The following is a 19530-nucleotide window of genomic DNA, read 5'->3' on the forward strand; positions in this document are numbered from 1 at the left end:
GAGAGAGAGAGAGAGAGCAAGTTCTCAAGTACATCAACGCCGACGATCAGGACTTTTTTCCCGTGTTTCAAGCTCGATTTTTACAGAGATTATCCTAGAAAAGAAAGAAAACAATAACAACAAAAACCGGCTCGGCAGCGGTGCATCTTGCACCTTGTTTGCATCCAGGCAGGAGAATTAACTTTCCTCGGGACCCACGTTGCTGCAGGTGAGCACATCATCGCTTTACTTATTTCCCCAGATTTTCTGTCAATTTCAGAATCACTCACTGCAGAAAATAACAAAGCAATTTTTTTTCTAACATCGTCACTTTTAATGCTGTGTTGGATGTGCGAAACGTCAATTTACCTGGAGTAAAGAAATACTTTTTTTTTTTTTTTTAAGATAGTGCATTACAAAATCAGCAGCGATGATTCGCAGTGTTTGCGCTCAATATTTTATCCCATTCTATTGGAAGTGTCTTTTGTTACCCGTACTTTGCGTTTTTTTTAATTTTTTTTGGTTATTTATATCAAGTTGGCACCGCTTCCTTTGCGGTGCGGCTCCAGGCTTGCAGAGCTCCATGGTTGCATGTTGCGTGTATTTTATCCCCAAAAGCCTCATCTAATTGGCACTAAGTTGACCTTGGCTGATCGTAATTTCCCATAATGAAGAAAGACAAAGAGTCAGCTGTCACAACAAACTGCATTGGGGGAACAAAGTCATGGATGCGATGAAAGCGCTCTAGAGCCCGGCTTTTTCCCAGTCAGACGTCCAACTGCTTTTGATTTTAATGAGATGGGTCAGGACGATCATTGCCGATGTGATACTCGCATTGATTTCCCCCGAGGCGTCACAGCGGGAGGGCCATTGGGACGCGAAACTCACCGCTGCCACTAGGGGGCGCTGTTGAGCGTAAAAATAAAAGACCCGAGCCGCTGGAAAACACTGTTGCGTTCCTGCTGTCTCATCCTGCTCAGTGCGGGGAGGTTTAAGGTCTGGTCAGCGGAAGGATTGAATTCATCCCAATCAGATCAGTGGAATATTGTAAATATTCACCGCCAGTGATCTGACAGCTTCAAAAGAAAAGAATGAAAACAATAGAGTGAGTGAGAGCTGGCAAGAGAATGTGCCGAGCAATAATATGTCAGGGAGACATTTGTCACAAATGTTTCCTTGCAATAACTGTAATGCAACTTTTGATGACTCCTGAGCTCTTACTTTAATTAAATGTTTTGCTTTTTAAGATAATGATGTTTGGGAGGCTGGGCTGCTGCTGGTAGTGTGTGCAGTGTACGTCAGGAGTGTATATCGCATGTGGGTCTTTGCAAGATGGAACAGGTTTAAATAAAAAATGCAAATGAAAAGCTGCCCTCCACCTTAGGCTGCACAATGAACCGATGGAGCTCAGTCTCATCGGCTTTATCGCATTGTAGCGTTTCAAAAATTCGAGGATTGTGATAGAGTTTATGCTTTCTAAGGCAATTACACAAGTTATTCTAAAAAAACAAACAAACAAAATGATCTTGCCAGTAGTTACTTTCATTATAAAGTTAACAATTTCTAGATTTCATATTTTTAGTATGTCATGCTGCTTTCTAGACAAACTCCTTTTGCCATCGTCATTTCAGTGTATTGTAAAGTAATTTGTTGCTTATTTTGTATATGAATTTAAAAGGGGGTTATTTGTGTGATTTTAATCATTCATGTTGCATTAACCATATGTAAGAGCATTTTGTACATACGGTGTATACGGTATATTGACTATCGTCTCATTGTGCCATTAGACTTTTGTACCAGGTTTATCTTTGGTCTTTGAAGTTTAACTGTAAACATAAAGTTTTTCTGATTCTGATTCTGAAACATTTTAAAGTCATTAGTCGTGTTTTCCGGTACGGTCTGGAATTTGTATTGTTATATAATAATGCCGAATTCTATTTAAATCACATAAAAATCGACATTGAAAATAGATTTTTGATTGACCACATTCACAGGGATAAATAAGTAAATAGAGATAATGGCAGGGGTTGGAGCCAGGTAAGGGGCGAGACCTCAATTTCAGGATCACTAGATGGGATTTGAGAACACCTGTCTCAAAAAAAAGCATACAAGTATTGATGCAATCACAGCCTGGCACATAGGGATGAATAATTTGTCACAATAATATATCTAGGTAATTGTGGATATTAATTATTTTTATGAATCAGGGGATTAGGAGTATTTGAATAATTACAAATCATTAGACTAACAAAAACACACATCATACTGACTAGGAGACGTACCTCTTTATCAAGTGGCATGTAAAATATGAAAGGTGTGGCAAATCAGTTTTTAAATGAATGGTAACTTGTACACCGCTCTATTATGTTCCTCCGTGCTTCATTGTGCTGTTGATGAGCCGAAGCAGGGAGCATGATCCTGGTCTATCCACTCGACTCCTCTCAGCATGTTACTTTCGCTCTTTTCATGCACAGCGGTTTACAAGAAATACACTTAAACTAACAATTGTGAATTCTGTTCTTAATGCTATGATGGAGTGGTTTCACAATCCTGCAGAAGTTCCCTTTAGTTTTCCAATCAGACTTACTTCTGTCTCAAATTAGGATACTGACATGAATAATTTAAAGAATCTATGTGCAAGAATGAATAGCAACCAGTGGCGTGGAGAATCTGGTGGGCTCCACAAAAGGTTGCCCCACACCCCCCACCCCCAGGTGCAGATCGAGGACGAGACCTGGTTTCAGTGTCCAGTGACAACGGATTTCTATTCTTTTCAATGAAAGCTGCTCAGTGACGCATGAAGCAAAAAATCTTTACCGTCGCTCACATTGATTTTCCTTATGAACAGTGTCTCCCCAGGTGGGGGCTGGGATTCCTTAGGGGCTCAATGGACAGCGATGAAGTGGTTGGGGTATATACGAATTCATAGGATGAAAATATTAGACCTACACATAGGCATAAGAATTGAAAAAGGAGAGGCGATACATTTGACATGTTTTTCAAACATGAAAAAATGTCATGCGTATGAAAGTAATTTCAACAGCTTTAAGAGGCAACAGTCACCCGGTCAACACGGTCTAGTTCCTCTAGACTTCTGCAATCTTATTGTGACCAAATGGATTGAATTACAGTGTGATAGTGAAACAGGTCAATATGAGGATGCGATGCTAAAACAAATATCCACTTCTTTACTCCTCCCTCTATCGCAGTGTGAGTCCGGGGGTCTTTTAGGGCTGGTTTAGTATCACTTAAGCAATGCTGCACTTTTCCTGCATCCAGACAAAGAGAGAATAGTGAAGAGTAGCAAGTGTCTCGCTTTTTGTTCAGAATTATGAGTTCATAAGTCTAGATTCTTCACATTTAGTAGGTGCTACAAAAAAAACAAAACAATGAGGATCTACAATTTCAGATAATGAGGCCATATGAAAGATTAAACATTTAAATATTCTGCAACAAGAACATTTATATATGAAGGCAGTAGTTTGTGCTTACGCCTCACAGCGACAAGGTCCCCAGTTTGATTCCGACAGGGTGCCTTTCTGGGTGGTGTTTGTATATTCTTTCAGATTAAAATTGCCAAATTTGTGTGGATGAGAGAGGGAATGGTTGTGCGTCTATATACAGTCGGGTACAAAAGCATTTAGTCAGCCACCAATTGTGCAAGTTCTCCCACTTAAAAAGAGGATAGAGGCCTGTAATTTTCATCATAGGTACACTTCAACTTTGAGAGACCGAATGCGAAAAAAAAAAAAAGAAATCCATAAAAACACATTGTCTGATTTTTAGAGAATTTATTTACAAATTATGGTAGAAAAGAAGTATTTGGTCAAGACAAACGTTAATCTCAATTCTTTCTTATATACCCTTTGTTTGCAATGACAAAGGTCCAATGTTTTCTGTAAGTCTTCACAAGGTTTCCACACACTGTTGCTGGTATTTTGGTCCATTCCTCCATGCAGATCTCCTCTAGAGCAGTTATGTTTTGGGGCTGTCGCTGGGCAACACGGATTTTCAACTCCCTCGAAAGAATTTCTATGGGGTTGAGATCTGAAGACTGACTAGGCCACTCCAGGACCTTGAGATACTTCTTACATAGCCACTCCTTCGTTGCCCAGGCAGTGTGTTTGGGATCATTGTCATGCTGAAAGACCCAGCCACGATTCATCTTCACTGCCCTTGCTGATGGAAGGAGGTTTTCACTGAAAATCTCACGATACATGGCCCTTTTCATCCTTTCCTTTACACAAATCAGTCGTCCTGGCACCTTTGCAGAAAAACAGCCCCAAAGCATGATGTTTCCACCCCCATGCTTGAAAGTAAGTATGGTGTTATTTGGATGCAACTCAGCATTCTTTCTCCTTCAAACACAACAAGTTAAGTTTTTACCAAAAAGTTCTAGTTTGATTTCATCTGACCATAGTACATTCTCCCAATGCTCTTCTGGATCATCTAGCAAATTTCAAATGAGCCTGGACATGTCTGGCACTGCAGGATTTGACTCCTTGGTGGCGTAGTGTGTTACTGATGGTAGCCTTTGTTACTTTGGTCCCAGCTTTCTGCAGGTCATTCACTAAGTCCATCCGTGTAGTTCTGGGATTTTTGCTTACCATTCTTGTGATCAAGACCATGACCCTACGGGGTGAGATCTTGTGTGGAGCCACAGATCGAGGGAGATTATCACTGGTCTTGTGTGTCTTCCGTTTTCTAATAATTGCTCCCACAGTTGATTTCTTCACACCAAGCTGCTTACCCATTGCAGATTCAGTTTTCCCAGCCTGGTGCAGGTCTACAGTTTTGTTTCTGGTGTCCTTTTACAGCTCTTTGGTCTTAGCCGTAGTGGAGTTTAGAGTGAGACTGTCTGAGGTTGTGGACGGGTGTCTTTTCTACTGATAACCAGTTCAAACAGACGTCAGTAATAAAGGTAACGTATGGAGGACAGAGGAGCCTCTTAAAGAAGAAGTTCCAGGTTTGTGAGAGACAGAAACCCTGCTTTTTTGTAGGTTACCAAAGTCTTATTTTCCACCATAATTTGCAAATAAATTCTTTAAAAATCAGATAATGTGATTTTCAGGATTTTTTTTTTCACATTCTGTCACTCATAAGTGAAGTGTACCTATGATGAAAATTACAGGCCTCTATCATCTTTTTAAGAGGGGAGACGTTGCACAATTGGTGACTGACTAAATACTTTTTTTACCCCACTGTAAATGGCACTGGGATCAATACCCCAACTCTTGCCCAATGACAGAGGGGATATGCTCCGCCCCCCCGCAACCCTGAGTAAAGGATAAATGTTATAAATAATGAATGAATATTATTTACGTTTATATATTCAGCAGTACGCCATGCTTGAGTTGTGCTCAGTCCCATCTTAATGATTTCTCCCACCTCACTGCTGCACTGGTTAAAGAAATTGTAAGTTGTTTAATAAATTGAAAATTGTTTAATGATAATCATTGCTTGAAGAGTAACAGGCTGAGTTTTAAAGCAAGGTGCCAGCAGTAGTAAGTGTCTGCCAGATGCTTGTGCCAAAGAGTTGGCTGCTCCCGCCAAACAAAGCTGTACATTGCTGACCTGGTGCAGACTTACTGTACACACTGCAGTGGACAGTGACCTGTCCCTCTGGGCTTTCTGTGGCAATAGGGCATCATTCTGTCAATCCAATTCAGTGACATATTGAAGGCTGAGGGCAGTTTTACTCTGAGGAGCAACATTTCAGCCTTACTTTATATCACCCCTTACCTGAGAACTTAATTGCTGTGAACAAACTTGGTGGCAATAAATGATGATCACTGGCAGACAGATGCTTCGTGATAAGTTAAGGTAAAGCAAGGGTTCCTGTCAAATAATTAGATGAAGATATACATTAGGGGAAGAATATAAATATTCAAAAACAAGCAGTTGGTTCATTAAATTGTACAGATATGTGAATGACACAACATCTATATGTGGCCCTGTGATTGACTGGCGACGGGTTCATGGTGAACTCTGCATCCTGCTCAGTGACAGCTGGGGAGACTCAAGCCCCCCAACAACCTGGTGAAGAATAAGTGACATAGATAATGAAGATAATAAATAAATGGATTAAGGAATATTTATGGGGTTTATTATTTAATACATGTCTGACATGCTGACATATTAGTTCTGAAAAAAATACTTGACTCAAGTCCCAGCATTAAAATCCTTGAAATTCCACATATTTAAGTTATGGCTGAATAAATAAACAATGTTACAGTCAATATGAGACAAAAACCCTACAAACAAAACTTTCTGTCTGTCTGTCTGCCTGTTTGTTTGTCGAAGTAATGACATAAGGCACAGAAGCGTATCACAGATATTAAAATCAGATTTAAAAATACTTGATGATGCGTTGGTGTTAATGCAAAGGTAACTCCAAATAATAAATGCACTACATTTATTATTTGTAAACTGGAACCAATGCAGAACCCTGCAAGGTTTAGCCTGAACATGGTTGTGAGATGTGGAGTCCACATAAACCTTACTTAGTGTAACGCATGCGTGTGCGCACACACACACACACACACACACACACACACAAATAAAAGCAGCACTTCATGACCAGCTGTCTGGATCCATGCGGATTCTGCAAATAATGGAAAGCAGACCTGCAACCCGGGGCAATAAAATGGGCTAAAAAACAGCCCAAATTTGATGTGCCATTTAAAATGTGAATCAGAGGCTCCAGTGTCAGGTCTCTTTGGATTCAGGTGGACCTGTTAAGACCTCCCCAGGGAATGCAATTGTTGCCTCATGGATTTTGTGATTGATGGGGTTCTCTAATCAGCACCATCTCCTGACCATAGTGGCACTTGGTGGTTTGTAAGTTACAGTAAGCATGAGGCAGTTGTGATGCACCAATGCACCAATTCAGAAGTTAAGTACTCTACTAGAAAATGCTGGAACCCCGTGTGAACGGCCTCAAGTACCTTGGGGTCTTTCTTAATTGAGAATAAGATTGTGCATGAGTAAGAAAGGCAGATTGGTTTTGTGTCTGGAGTAATGTTAAAAGAGTGACTCCAAATTTACGTTTGGTCATGAGCTGTTGGTTTCAATGGCTAAGTTGAGGAATTGGATAAATCTGGTATTTGACTTGACAGAATGCAGAAGTATTATTCTCTTTTACTTTAATTACTATGATTATTAATAGTGCTTTGTAGGCATCTATCAATTATGGCTAATATGTAATTAATGCTCCTCACAACCTTTGGTGTAAAACACAACCGTAGCGTTGCGTTCTGAAGGAATATTAAGTCGACTAGCACAAAATTGGGAACCCCTGTGAGAGTAATCACGTCTTAGCACGAGTTTTTTCCTAAATATATCGAGAATGAAGACATCAATATAATATTACAGAGCATACAAGATCCCCCTTGTCATCAAAATATTAGTAAAATGAACAAATATTATAAAACCTAGAACAGAAAGGTTGCACTTTTAAGAATGTATTGAGAATTCAGAACTTATTGCAGTGTATACTCACTGAAGCTGTTATTGTTTTTAAAAAAAAAGGTTTCATTGTTAAAAATAATCTCAATACGGACTTGCAGAAGCAGTTTAAATGACAAATTTTGAAACACTGTCATTTAGCTGAGCAAACAAGAATGCATTACACTTAACACATATAGATAACATACATCCTCAGATAACAACATACTGAGACACAAACTCCAAATAGAGCGTGATCCACTGCTGTGTTTCCAGTCTGCTGAACCCATTCGACTGGGAATCTCCGTGCCACGTCAGATCAATGGGTGTAATCAGTGTTGATAAATGTTAGACACCGGCTGCTGTTTCTCAAGGAAATGTTACATTTGGCTCTGACTGCTGCAGATTAGCTGCCTCTGCATGGTAAGTTGTTTCACAACCTTTAATGCAGCTTCATGCGCAGTACATTAAGCTTGATAAGAGGTATCCAAGTGTAAGGAACATGTACTCATGAAGTTTAAGAATTTTTTTTGGAGATGATTACTGCATATACTTCTGTTCGTAAGCTTGGGCTGGACAAAAATGCATGACATCTATTGTCACTATTCATATGTAGCCTGACACGTGCTTAGGTAATCTAAACTGGTGATTCCTGCAAAGACAAATAGTTTGTTGCCGTGTCAGTCTGAGAGCTTCCGTAACCAAAGCAATTGCAGCATCAATTTATGACAGAGGATAATTAGGTGGTCACTGAATTTTACGGAGACCTTGTGGAGATGTTTGAGCCATGTCCCTTTGTTTCGAGGCAATGGCAAAACATCAGTTGTGCATAAATAGCTCGTCAAATAGCTCATGAAGTCAAGGGAAAATGTGGAGACCATTAAGGCCGGCAGCCCGTCGGCTTTCAGCATCTTATTCATCCTGCAACAAAGACAGGCAAATACGGGAGAAAAGCAAGGGGGTGGAGGTGGGGGGTTAAAAAAGCAACTTGAAAGACTTTAAAGTGGCTTTGCCTGGTGGGTACTTTGGGAATGGACAGGAAGGAGGGTGATGGAGCTGACCGTTACAAAACATCATGAAAGCTTTCCTCAGGGCAAATGAATTTGAAATACATTATACACGAACCCAGGCGGTGTCCTCAGCGGTTACAGATGTCACATAGTCCAATGAAGGATTTGATTGGCTGTCAAGGTTTTAGGGCCTGTTGTGACACATTTGCTTTGTGTTTTAGACATTTGTTGACTAGGACAAAACAAAATTTACATGTCATAACTGTGGCATTATATCACTGATTATTTGAAAGTTGTGTATTGTCTTCTATTGTCTATTCGGACAACATCATCAGGTAGTTCCTTCTATGGACACAGGTATGGATTTCCAGCTGGCCTTGTTGGGGTGAAGACTCACCTCTTTTTTGCCGAACTGAATTTAATAAGAAGTTTTTGCTGAGAGGCGCAATAGTCAAACATCCTTCTGCTAATTGTGGTACAAGCGGGTGATGGATGCACTTACTCCAAGACAGAGTGCTGTGCTGTGCATAAACAACGCGCCTGGACTTTAAACAAGTAATGGACAAAAATTGCAAATTTTTATGATTTGCTGTTGTAATAATGGAACTGATCGATGCTTTTGTAGAATTAACTGTATTCAATGATGATGTGTTTATTTCTCACTTGATGATATCAGTAGTTTGCATACAGTTCTACTGACCTCATTTTTCAGCGTATTTGTAACACTGCCACCAAAACTATGTCAACGCGAATGATTTACTGAAGCCAAATTGACATCACAAGAGTACATTAAGAACCCTAAAACCTCTCCTCCAGAGAGTGTAGATAAACAAACCTGCCTGAATGCAAAGTCAATAAGAACATCATCAGACTTCCATGGTGGTGAAAAAATCCTGGCAACCAGAAAAATCTGCTGAGCTCAAGTTTTATTTAATTTTAGAGATCCACCTAAATATCCCTCTCTCATTTATACCTATTTTCCAAACAGAGTGTCAATGAAAGAATTACAAGTTATCTGATGTCAGGCTGATTTGATACAAGAATTGATCAGTTGATACCAGAATTGGTCATGATAAACGATAATGGCCAGTGCTACTGATACATTTTTGCAAACATGAAACCGCTGCTTCTGTCAAAGTAAAAAACTTTTTCCAAATTTACCGTTGCATTGGTTTCACACAGCCAGGATGGTATATTTACTTTATATAAAAAAAGAACGAAGGCAAAATAACACTTACATCTTTTGTTGAGACGAAAGATGATTTTGTTGGCATATGGAAAGGAAAATATAGATATTAAGTTGTCTATTTACACTTTCAAGCTGTCCGTGTTCTGTCATGTGTGCCGATGAGAGGGCCACCCAACTGAGCCTGGAGGAGTGTTTCCTTTTGGATATCAAAAATGAACTAAGGGAGGTAAAACAAATTCATATGGACAGTTTGCTCTGGCAATTCCAGGAATTCACGTGTTGTCTACTGAAAACCTATTTCTGGTCTGATCCAAACAAACCAGCACAGAACTCATATTGGACTTGTGTGGCATATCACACTGTTGTGATAAAATGTGAAAGAGAAAAGATAAGATTTCTTGTCATGAACCAAAGTTTTAGCAGAAGAAACACACTGACTCTGTAGGGCAAATGAGAAAAAAAAAAAAAAAACATCTTTCTGCTGTCTTTTGGTGAGGAGGAATTGTTAGTGTCCTCTGAAGAAATCTAAGTCAGATTAAAGAAGTTGCTTGCTGGATCTCAAATTTCCACACCGAGTTACTTTTTCTCCTCTGACTTGGCATCTAGATTGAGCTGTCGACTTAGTTTACCAGCTTCGACAGCCTACCTCAGAGAAGACTCCCAGAGCTGGAAGCTTTATGGTGGATTATGCTAAGTCCAGCAGAGCGCAGCAAGACATCCTCATTGTAAAATGATCTTCCTCTTTCTCTGGCAATCAACAGTCTGCGGAGGGTGTCTGCGGGTCTTGTTACTGACCTCGCTGTGACAACTGCCCACTAAACTCAACAAAATGCACTGTGTCCTGCCTGCAGATGTTTCAGCAGTCAGACAATCCAAAACATGATTTGACTTGCGTATTGATTGGGGTTCAGACTTCTTAAAACACACTGACGGCCCCTACTCGGTCCCGATGGGGTATCTGAGTAGGCCCCTCCCTAAAACCAATTTCTGTGACCTCTACTTCTGCTGCAAGTGGGTGAAAATGAAGTTAAAAACATTTTCATGAGGAAGTAAAAGCAGAACATGTACTAGAATAAATTGTAATACTTCCCCAGCCTTTGCCAATTTAGTTTAGTAAAAGATATTGCAAAATTAATCAGCAACTGAACGATTTCAATTAGTATTGACTGTAGCAGTACCAACTTGATTGACCTGGTTTTCCAATTAATCTTTAAGCCAATTTTGACACTCAGGTAGAGATTCAAACTACAGCTGTTAGACACAAGACTCTTTACCTGTATGCATGACAAGTCCCACTTACCGGTAAATGTGACTGGTCGTTGCTAGTGCAACAAATGATGCCTACTAGTGATTGTGATTTTTTTTATTTTGCTTTGCGGTTCACTGCTAATATTTGAGATGTTTTTATAGAGTTATGTTCTGCAGGAAGTCCTTGAGTATCCTGGGGTAAAATGTGTGGAGCTGTTCAAAAACTTAATGGGTTCTTTCCAAATTAATTCCTTTACTGGTCTTTATGATAAATGGGCAGGCAAGTATGCAGAATGTCCCTGTACCAGAATTCTGTTCGGATAATATGCTTGGGATTTTGATTCTGGCTGCATCGAAAAGACAGATATTCATAGTTAACTAAACAGAAATTACCCATCTTTTTGCCCCTTTCTATTCTAGTTATAATTTGATATGAAATTGTGCATTCAAATGTATAACTGATCCAATTTTACCTTGTAATTGACATTGGCACACAGACCTCAGGGCTCCTCAATGTCTGGAAGCCTGGGGCTGCCAACTGCACAGCCCCACCCATGGATGGGATCAGAGTGGGCAATAAATATTTCTCATGAACAATCGAACAAGACCTACGTTTGGACAGGAAATATGAGAAAGTGCTGAGTAGCTGGGTTCTTCAGAATGTTTTCCCAACAGAGCCCTCACCATCAACATGTCCTTTCCTAAACCCAAAGACTTCCTGCACCCCGTTTCACCTGAGAATCTGCCAAAGCATTTTCATAATGATGACCTTCAGTCTTGTAATGAAGAAAAGCACGGATGCCTATGTGCTGCTGCACATCAGGAACGTTGCATTTGCTATGATGTGAATTCAAATGTGAATATCTAAAGGAAGCTCAGAGATGAATGTTGCTTTCTTTTGCTTTAATGTTAACAGAAGGGTGCCAGCAACATACTAATTCTGACTGACAGTCCTCAGTGGGTTTGAAATACTTGTTGAATTGGATACATGTATGCAATTGCCTTTTAAATAAGGAGGTCAGTGATTTCCCCCTCTTAGCATTAAATATTTTCCTGGGATTTATTGAAGGATTAAGATATTTCGACTGAAGTTAAAAAGTAATTTGCACCTTTTGGATAATGTTAAATCTTGTGAAGAAGTTGTTGGAACAGACACTTCCTTAATATTTCAAGGATTTAAGATAATTGAAACAGAAGTCATTCAATATCAACAGCTATGATGAAAAATAATATATATATTATAATATATTATATATTTTAGATAACCACTGAACTGTTTTGCAAAATGGATAGATAAAATCAGATACACCGCATAACTGCATTTAGTGCCCCAACATAATTGATAAGGAATTATGTTTTTCAACATGAATTTTAAAATCTGCAAATCGTACTGAAAGTCGAGCTAAATCCTGACCCTTCATAGTGAATTGGCTGCTGCAGCCGGACACTGTAATGGATTACAGCCTACATTTTTATCTCAAGTCTAATCAGTTTTTTAATCATTTTTATGAACTTGATTCACAGATGCACACAGGTGATGTTTAGAGTTTGGGTAAAGTGTGGTTGTGATATTATCATCAAACTGTCCGTTCAGATACTGATGAAAGCCTCTGTTGATTATCTTGCTGGTCCAAAGTTAGAAAATAAAGTCAGCGTGATTTTCTTTTGCATTCAAAGTTGTTGTGGATATAGATTTCTGATCTGATTTTGTTTATCACACAATTTTTTGTCATTCTCAAATTAGATTAATGCCTTTTTATCATTGACTTTTTCTGACATTAAATCACTATGTTCCTGATGATAAGTTGACATGTTTTTTTATGTTAAATAGAAATGCAATGCAACTAATGACCCTTTTCAGGCTATTCGGATTAAAACAGAGAGAACTTACTGAAATAACAGCAGAGCAGTGGAACCGCAAGGACTCCCCCTCGACGAGTTAGAAATTAATTGACCAACCCAATGATGAATATAAAACCCAATTTTGAAAATGTAACCCCCAGGTGTTCAGGAACATATCAACACTTTCCAAAAATGTCTTCTTTGTTTTGAAAATGTGGTCACCTCACTGTTCTTACAAGTGCAAGAACACACACACATGCATACGGGTGCAAAGTGCAAAATTATTTATGGTGTTATTAAACCAAAGCGCCCTCCTATTTCTGTAGTAAGTCAATCATTAAACAGTTGTGCCATTGTTTGGAGGGCTGTGTGTGATTTTTCACAAATAGTTCTGATATATTTCCTCATGTCTACCAGCTTACCTGGGGGAATTCCACTACAAAACCACAGCCTCTTGTTCTAACCTCTCTGACTGCCTGTCAGTTGGTACGGTGGTTTGGACCATCATCAGAGGAGAAACTAAGTACAACTCTGGGCAGGTGTGTTGAGAGAGCTGTCAGGATTTCTAACCCCATGAGTTCGGATAAATATAATAACAATAAGCTTTTAAAAAGGTAGTGCCTTCCTACATGAGACCTGAACATTTTTGAATTATTTTCTCAATTAAAGAATATAAGTACATTTAGAAATTAGTTTTTAACTTACATTTTTTTTCTTTTTTCCTTCAATTGAAATCATTTTATTTGATGTTTTAAATACCTAGCATTGTTACTGTCTGAGTTACTGCCAAGTCTTGAACTGAAAACAAAGGAATTCCAGTCATACAATCATTTGCAAAATATGTTAAGTGCTGTCTCAGAACATGAAATTAAATTAAATGAGATAAAGCTTTGGTGTGCTTTTAATGGTGTTGCCTATTATGGTATGTTTTTTGGGATTTTCTTTGTATCCTATCAGAAGTATTTCACAACTCCACCATTCAGTTCATGTAAAGGCTCAAGAAAGGCGTCTGTCTTTGCGTCATATATGAGTTTAATTAACTTAGATGCAGGAAACTCTTAAACTGTTCCAATAAAATCCAGAACAATGCAATTTGACAAGTCAAAGATAATCGCTGACTCATAATTCACAACTAGCTGTTTTTGTGATGCTTTGACTTATTACACCATGGTCTCTCAAAGTCAGTCTAGACTCATTCCCCACAGAGAGTTATGAATACGATACAGTGATGGTTTGTAATAGGATGCCACTGGGCAGCAATATCTGGCCCACCAAATTATTTTCTCACTGGCTGTCGCACATATTGCTTTAGTTTCCAAACAGAGTTTAGACTGAACAAGAGAAACCAACGGCACAGAATCCAGCTATATTTCAAAATAATGGATGATGTCCTTCCAGAGAGAAGATTTGCTGATGCAATGTCACCGTCCGTTGATTGTCAGTTGCCAGTTTTTTACGAATTCTGTCAAATCACTGGCGGAAACGTCTTTGCATCAGAAAATGTCCAATAGGAGATAAAAAAATGTTTTCCCTCTCTTTACCTGTTCAATTTTCTTCCAAGACTTTTCAGTTAATTTGAACAGCTTGATTAATCCCATGAGTCCTTTGAATTTTAATGTATCTATTAATAATTTTGCATGTTTGATTACTCATTGTTTGTGGGATTAATGGGACTCAAGCATTAAAGGTAAACATTATATTTGAAAAAGAACTATTGAAGTGTATATAAAGCTAATTTATGATCATTTAAAATGTATTTTTTTTACATTTGAGAAGCAATTTTTGCAAAAAGTTATATGTTTTGTTTTTCTCAATTCTGCACAGTTTGGAAATAGAAATAATAATTTGAAAGAATAAAACATAACTCTTACATTAGTGTCAGAGCCATTGGAAAGATGTAAATAATTTGGGACTCAAAGCTTGTTGAATAATTCTCAGAATGAGTTAAGCTCCAGTCCATGATGAAGAAACAGTTATACACTCAGAAATTGAAAAGATTTTAAATCATTCACTCTACAAAAATTGTAAATAAGGTCAAGAGGAGCCTTTAATGATGCAAGAAAGTATTTCTGGCATACACTGGGCCAATCCATGTAGGCTCTTCTATTATGGTTATTGTTATTATAGTGTGTTTTATTAAATCTACCAGATAAACCTTGCTCTAATCAGTTCATTGCTCTAATCAGACCCTCTGTTGTAAGTTGAATGTTCACCAATCTGTGTTCCTTAATGCTTTGCAAGCCCCCACAGAAAGGTAGATGAGTGTGATTGTTTTTGCCTTGGATTGTCCTTCATACTTTCACAGAATGAGTTGGTGCTTTACTCAGTTACCACATGATGTTCCGTAATAGTCTACACCAAGTCCAAATTAAAATGTATTTTAAATTAGCCTTTTTTATGGTAGACGCCACCAGCTGTGTATTAGAAAAAAATAACTGACCAAGCTCCGAACTCGATTACTCACATCTGCAATAGAATGTAACAAGCAAACTATTTTTAGTAATCAATATAATGAGTCAATATGCTTAAAATTGTGTAGCTTGAGAATATCCATACTACTTCTCTTAACTTGTTTATGTGGTTTTCATGATATTGGTGAGTAAGTTTGACATTAATTTTCACAAAGCATGCTTACTATGAGTTGTAGAAGGGAATTAAAAAAATAAAGAATGTCATTGGTCTTGCTGAGTTTTCAGCAAGGGAAAATTGACTTTATTAAGTCTCATATCAGCATGCAAGAGCCTTCAACAGAATTATCTGCTGTTGAATATTTCCATTTGGTGCGAAATCACTTTACACCAATTGACTGCATCACTTGTTCCCTTATAGGTATTATTACTGTGTTGTTTGCCATTGCTGCCCAATTAACCCAACCAAATTGCCCCAGAGGGTCAAACCTTTATGTGAACCCTCTTAGCCTCAGCTAACCTAAACACAAGATATGTATGTTTGTGGTGAGCCAAATAAAATATGGTGACAGTTGAAATAATTGTAAAAACGAGCAGCACTGTTGTTTCAGCAGAATTTTTGCAGAATGTTGTAACCAATTAGGTGAAGATACCAATGTCAACATTAATAAAGAACAAAAGGAATGGCATTGCTGCTTCACTTTTCTTGTGCCAATGCGGCATAAAGCCTGTGTGTTTGATTTTTATCAGATACTGTTAGCATTGTAAAACATCTCCATAGCATAGAGCACAGTTGTTTTCCGTCATTACTCTCCAGAAAACAGAGTTTAAGCGTCCTATGACTCAACAGATGTTTGGTAGATGTGTGACTGGCATTCTCCACGACCATTGGAGCCAGCTCACCACCAGGTGGTGATCAATTGACCGCTCCACCCCTCTCTTCACTTGAAGAGGAAATGCGACCCGAAGTCCGATGACATGACCACAAGGTTGATTAGAGAACTGTGGCCCAAGGTGCATTTTTGCACAGCATTGGACAGAAGTCCAATAACAAAACACCGCTCGGTTTCAGTTCTGGGGGGGGGGGGCTGCACTGTTATTGGGGAGGCTACACTCTTGTCCATCGGGTTGAACCCCAATGTACGGGCGCTGAGTCGGGGAGCAATCAATATGCCCACAGCTGCCCATCGCCTTTCACTGGGGGCAACTTCACAGTAAAAAAGAAGTCAGAACCCAAGTATGTTGCCATAAGTTCACAATGTCATTTAGAAGGCAATGTGCTGAAGGACATGCCATGTGTCTTATATCACCTCAATTGAGTGAATGCATTAAAGCAAATGTGTGAACCTAGGGGATAAACCTTAAATAGTCTTCTAACAAGCAAATCCTAAAATGCAAAGTGTTGTGTAATCACTTACTGACCCCATATGACTAAGCAGACCTTTCTCTAATGGATCTGAAGCAGGGGGGGAGTTTATGTGTTGATTAGTTTATTAGAAACTAGACTGTAATAGTGGGTGGCGCAGTGGTTAGCGCTTTGCCCTCATGGCATAAAGTATGCTGGTTTGATTCCAACAAGGGACCTTCCTGTGAGGTGTTTGGATGTTCTCCCTGCGTTCTCTGGTTTCCTCCAAAAAACATGCAATTGGGAAAATTTTCCTGAATGAGTGAGTGAATGATTGTTTGTATCAGCGCCACATATATGTGGCCTGGTGATAGGCGCCTGCAACCCTCTGTGCAGGATGAGCATCAGAAGATGGATGGATAGAATAAAATATAAACAGTCACTACTGAACACTCTCATTGTTGAACAGATTTGGGGATGGGCATCATACTCAAATCATCATCAAACAATCTAGGCATCCCTACTCATGTGGATTAAGTTAGTTAAATCTAAAACTTAAAGTAAAACTCCTTTTGAAAGGTGCCTCTACAGGAGGTACAGCTTATTTTCCACCAGCAGCCCACGAGTAATCATGTTTACATCCAGGAGAAACAGACTAGAAATGTCTGATCTTGCTCTGACAGCTTCATTGCATCTTCATTTCCTGTGAAAAATGTAGAGATGTTCTCAGGAGTTGCAAGGAGCAACTTCCCATGGGCGTCCCTGCATACTGAACTGTTTTACCTGGAGGAGAATATTGTTTTGAGTGAACTGTGACCCTGAAACCTCCTTGTTCGGGTTTTTTTTTAAGTTTGGCATAACATTTAGGGATCCAGTCACCTCCTCATTTTATGTGGATATTAGTCAGCAAAATTTTTGGTTGTTTGGTCAGTCATCATAAGCCATTTATCAGTATTAGGTTGCCGGGCAATTTAGATAAAACAGTTATATACACAAAAAAACTTTATTTCTTAAGTATATCTTTAATCAAATAACATTTATTTTTTTCGATTTTGAATGATGTCCTTTCTATACTCAGTTTCTGCTATTCTTAAATCACATCCTACGTGAGCAGAGGAGTATGTTCAAAGTTACTTTTAACCGTGCATTTTGTCAACAATCAAAAAACTAGCTGTGAATCACAGCTAGTGATTCATCAGTTCAAAATGTATTCACTGACCTCCCGTCTTACTTTTTCGAGCCCCCCCGGGAGGCCCTCCTGCAACTTTGAAAGCTCCTGCGTTCTTGACAAAGGTGATTACAGCGGCAAATCATCCCACCCTCAAGGGGATGACCACATGCTGGTTTTGAGTCTTAATGCTTCACATCACGAGGAGCAATTGATACCTTCGCGACTTCATCTGACGGCCAGAGCTCCGGCTGCAAAGTCCAGGCAGCCAATCACTAACACTCCACAATATTTTTCCATTTTGGCTAATTTAAATCAGTATGTATAATTTTTAGTTTTGATCAGCAATTTATTTGGATGATGAGCTGATCCAGGTGGCATGGTGGTGCAGTGGTTGGAGCATCAGCCTCCCAGCTTGAAGGACCCTAGCTTGATTCTGATATGAAATCTTTCTGTGTGGAAGTTTGCATTTTCTCCCCATGTCTGCATGGGTTTCCTCTGGGTTCTCTGTTTTGTTAGTCCAAATACATGCAGCAGATCAATGGGGGGAATTGGCCAGATGTGCAAATGAGAGTGTTGTCTGTTTATGCGGCCCTGTGATTGGCTGGCAACTGGTAATACAAAGTTCCAGCAAGTTGTCCAAGTAGTTCATTGCTCCAGCATCCCCAGTGACCCTGACTGGGATAAGCAGTAGATAAACCTGAGCATACATCAGCTGGTGACCGTTTATTACTAGAGATGTTAGAGAAAACTCATTAGACTATGACTAAACAGTCCTTCCTCTTCTGAGGAACCCTGGCGGACATTGATTTAAGACAATGTTTAAGAATAAAAATCAATTGTCATTACAGCACCTGTAGTTTACAATAATGCGTCCTCTGAGACCTCCCCCTCTGCGCTAGACACAGATAAATTAAAAGCTCCATCTGCAAACAGAACCGAGTGCCTCACCTAAAAACGCACAGTCATGTGAAAGTGGTTACGATTTTCAGCAAGTTAAACTGAACAAACCACTGGTCTTTGTAACAAATTTCTGTGGCAACTAACAGGAACAGGACTGTATTATTACCCCTAAGCACAGAGACTATAGCTGAGTGAGAGGCATGGGTTTCACCGAAAAACCGCAGTCCCTCATGATAAAAAAATCCCAGGTTATTTAAAAGTCTGATTTTCCCTCAGAGTGAATTTAGCCACTCTGGGTTTACTCGTGTTTGAGATCCCCTACTTTCAGTTGATAATATCCAGTATTTTTAACACGTTGTGTTTGTGATTTCTTCATTTACCCTGCATGTGTGATCAAACTTTCAAATTATAATGCCATTTCACTTCACGCAAGTTATTCAGTAAGAGAAATTCTTCATGACGCTTTTCAAAAACAGCCATACATTTCGCATCCAGGTGCAATGCAACATTTAATGTGAGTTGTGGAACTCTTTAGCCATGAAGAAGGCAATGTCTACCATCCCTAATCCTGCCTCCAGAGCTCTGATGAGGGCCAACTTGGTGGGACAAGCAGGGATGAGGAGAAAAAGATATATTTGAAGCTCAAGCTTTAACCATATTTAAATGGAGATTTAAAGGTCTTGATACTTGGATTTAGCCACTGAGGACATTAATCCAGTTTTCCAGCTCTTCCTTTAAAAGTTTAGTTTTACATTTGTTGTCTTTAGGGAAAACAACAACAATCCGCACTGCAGATCTTCATTTATTAATATGTTGTCGTTCAATCTTGATCGTACTAACGTCAGCAGACTTATAAAATCGTCATTTTAACATTTCAACTGATGGAGACAAAATTATTTTAGTGAAATAAACCTATTATAAATGACAGTAGAAGCTAAACTGGAGGACACCTCAATGCACAAATGTGAGGCAAACACGATTTATTCATGACC

The 19530-nt window shown here is 39.1% G+C and overlaps 1 protein-coding gene across 5 annotated transcripts in view; it reads left to right on the forward strand.

Annotated features, from left to right (window-relative positions):
* LOC147235684 (multiple epidermal growth factor-like domains protein 11) overlaps window positions 1-19530 on the forward strand; it is a 158432-nt gene continuing 138902 nt past the window's right edge. For all 5 annotated transcript variants that reach the window (XR_015105925.1, XM_086143851.1, XM_086143852.1 and 2 more), the window contains exon 1: window positions 1-208. The gene's annotated coding sequence lies outside the window, so the exon portion shown is untranslated. The remainder of the gene's footprint in view (window positions 209-19530) is intronic.

Source organism: Fistularia commersonii, chromosome 3 (genome assembly GCF_037954325.1).
Source record: "Fistularia commersonii isolate RoL2024-O1a breed Wild chromosome 3, RoL_Fcom_v1.0, whole genome shotgun sequence".
Taxonomy (NCBI): domain Eukaryota; kingdom Metazoa; phylum Chordata; class Actinopteri; order Syngnathiformes; family Fistulariidae; genus Fistularia; species Fistularia commersonii.